This window comes from Brassica oleracea, chromosome C1 (assembly GCF_000695525.1).
Source record: "Brassica oleracea var. oleracea cultivar TO1000 chromosome C1, BOL, whole genome shotgun sequence".
Taxonomy (NCBI): Eukaryota; Viridiplantae; Streptophyta; class Magnoliopsida; order Brassicales; family Brassicaceae; genus Brassica; species Brassica oleracea.
In genome coordinates, this window is record NC_027748.1 from 42,380,641 (window position 1) to 42,384,386 (window position 3,746).

The window sequence follows — 3,746 nt, forward strand, 5'->3', positions numbered from 1 at the left end:
ACAATTATGTTAAATAAGGGTGATAGATCGAAGATTAACTTACCTTTCCATCGAGGAAAAGAACCGTGATTCCCACAAACTCCCTGTCTTTCTTGAAGTTCAGGGAATCCCATAAGCGGAGGAAGCCAGAGACTATGATCTGACTACTAAGACCAAGACGGAGAGACTCGAAGGTTGAGTGACAGACGTCGGGACGCCGGTTTGACGAACTGGAGAGGCAGAGAGAAACATTTTCTAGAAGATTGTTAAAGCTAAGAGGAATCAATGAGTTTTGTGGAGATGCAGATTGAGTTCATAAAAGATGAGAATCATATGTATATGGTTTACAGAGGGGCTACAAATCAGGAACATTTATGATCAAGCGATTTAAGATGGGGACATGAAGAGTTCACCGGTGAAAAAATAGATTACGAACATATACACGGTGCAACTCTGTAACTCAGACTTGTTTGAGACAATGATGAAAAGAACTCATATTAAACTACAACAGTTTACAATATAGAAAAACCATAATTGTTGCAAACTTAAGCTTTTTTTCATATAACATGATGAATCTCATTTAAAAATGAAACCCATAACACACTTGTAGGTCCGACCCTCAAAGGAAGCCGAAGAAGCAATGGCTTCCGACCTTCATAAATATATATTAGGTTCGGTTATCAATGTACAAAGATACCAGTTAGCTTAGTGGTATAAATGTTGGTGTTTATATCTCAATAACCCGAGTTCGAGCCATGGGCTTGACACTTTTTCACACTTTTTAAAAGTGGGACCCACAAAACGATGACGTGGCGCGCTGAGGAGTGAGCAAAAACTGATCTATTATAATATAGATTGGATCAAACATTATAAACTCATTTTTATTTGCATCATAAATTATTATGTGTAATAATAACATTTTATAAATCATTATATATAAAATCAAATGATGAAAATTTAATGGAAAACTATTTTTACAAATATTTAATTACTATTTAATTACTAAACAAATTTGTAACTATGTTTTATTAATTTTTTTAAAAAATAACAAATTTATAATTGTTTGGATAAAAAATCAAAATTAATGCACGAAATGACTATGGAACAAGTGTATACTTTGGCAACCTCACAAATTTAATAGAATTAACAAAAGTTCTTACTAAAGTTTTTAAAAAATATTATACACAAATATGATTACAAAAAAAATTACAAATATGATTACAAAAGACACAAATATGAATATTTCATTTCTAACAAAGAAAATATAAACAAAAATATACTCGCCCTTCGGAGAGCGGATCAAAATCTAGTATATTCTTAATTAGTTAAGAAATCGACATTTAATTAATTGAAAATTAAAAAAGCATGCAGTGTTGTTTATATAGCGGCACGATTAATAAGACGACATGGTGGTGGTCGATATCTTCTCTATTAAAAGAGAAGTACCATTTTTATCTACCATAAAAAAAGTCATACTAGCTTTATTAGGTCTATTTCATTAATTACATTTATTTAATATTAATTTATTCAATATATAAAGATATTAATAATAAATCAATTTTAACTGTAAATTTAAATTTTATTTTTAGTTATAACAAAATTTTATTTTTAGTTATAACTGTTAACTGTAAATTTAAATTTTAAAATATTTTATTTAAATTAATACCATTTATTAATTTCGTAATTAATAATATATACTATTATACATTAATTTAAATAAAATTTTATTATAAAAAAAAAGTGTATGCTATTTAAAATTGAGAATAAATGGCTGTGCGGGTTAGAATTTAAATAACTTCATCTTCTTCATGATTGTATTGATGAGTATCTGAGAGTCAGAGAGAACTGCGATTGAATGATAACATGTGATAGGCAAAGTTCATAGCGGCAAGCACCGCTAAAGTTTCTGCCAAGAGGGGCGAGGTGACATGAGTTGACGTTGCTGAGTATTAGGATGTCGAGATCCCATCGTCCATGATCCATCCCAGACCAGCTTCTCTGGAAGTCTACTAGATGACCTATGTGGATGTCGTCTGCGTCAATGTTTAATAAACTTGCATTTTTTCTAAAACTATAAAGATTTTTTAACATTTTCTTGTTAATTCGTGTTTATTAATGAATATTTGGGCTACTGAATGAAATTTATAACTTAATTGGTGATATTTATGAGGTTACCAACATTCACATTAATTAAAGTTTTTAACTGATCCGAGAAAACTTCCGTGGAAGACTTCCGCGCTTGTTTTTAGTCTTCTAGACTAGTTTTTGAATAACTTGTATTTTTAAGAGTGATAAGTAACTTCAAGATATGTAAAACTCATATTTACAAAATATGTTATCTCCCTTAGTTTTACTAAATTTGACTAAGTTTTTCAACACAAACTTATAAAAAATATGATATGCTTTGACTAGTTACTATTGTTTGTTTCCATTTTTTAAGTATTATTGTTATACACTAATGATGATTATTGTTATGAGTTGGAAAAATGGTTAAAATGCTTCTTATGCGATTCTTTTGTAAGTTTTTATCGATTCATAATACTACCAAATTTAACTAAATTGTTATAGTATATAACTACTGATCGATGATCCATTGTGCTTTGGTCGCAGGGAGAAACAATTCATGCGTGTGTTGTTAATAAAGATTTGGTCGCCCGCTTTTATCTCATTTTTGAGGGGTGTTCACGGGTGATATTAAATTTTAATGTCACGCCATCGGTGGGTGCATATCGAACAACAAACATGCATACAAAATAGTGTTTTCAAATTCAACCCGTGTCCGTGTCTCAGAACTGCTGCCTCGCCAATTGAGTGGTTTCCATCCCATTGCTTTTGGGAACTTTTATACTGATTACTTGGTTGGTGAGTATACATATGACATTTTTTTTGTTTACATTCTTCGCATTAATAATGTTCATTGTTAAATCTATGCGTTGCCTAACACTTTCTTTAATTAATATATACATATATTTTAGACGTTATCGGCCAGGTCGTTGGATTTAGTAATTTGGACATTATATCTGTCGATGGCAAGGATACCACCACAAGTTGTCCTTACAGCTTAGGAATCAAGTGTAACGATTCATTAGATTATACTTTGTAGATATAAGGTTGGATTATAGAATATGCTTATGTACGTTCTGTTAATGTTTAGTTCAGTGATCAGCGCCTCACAATCGTTTTGTGGGGTGATAATGCTGAGGTGGTTAGTGATGTCCTTCATTACAGCATCAATTACAGCATCAACCGTGCTTTGATATGCGTTGTCAGATTTGGGAAGATCAGTGTCTGCCAATGTAAGCATTATATAGAACTAAGAACCAATATAATTTAAATTATCTATTTTCACTTACACATTTGTTATGCAATTTTACCCATCTAACGTTTTTTATTTTGTTATATGTACAGCGGAACGTAGTGTTTCCAACGTCTACAATATTTCTGATATAGCCTTGAATCCTGATATGGATGAGGTTGAAGCTTTCTTGAAACTGTAATTAATATATGAACTATTATAGTTTTTATATTTATTAATAAACTGTGTGATGATATTTCATTATCTCTCCGTGTACATTTTAATAGGTTACCAGAGGATGAGATCACTTTGGAACATATGGATTCAAAACCACTTTGTCTGGTATCGGATATTTCTGAAAAAAATGATTTCTTTGTTGACACCCCAAGGAAGACTATCACACAAGTGTTGGAACACCACACATGTAATGTAATAATTAAAGAAAAGTAATGGGGTATGATATTATCTGAAT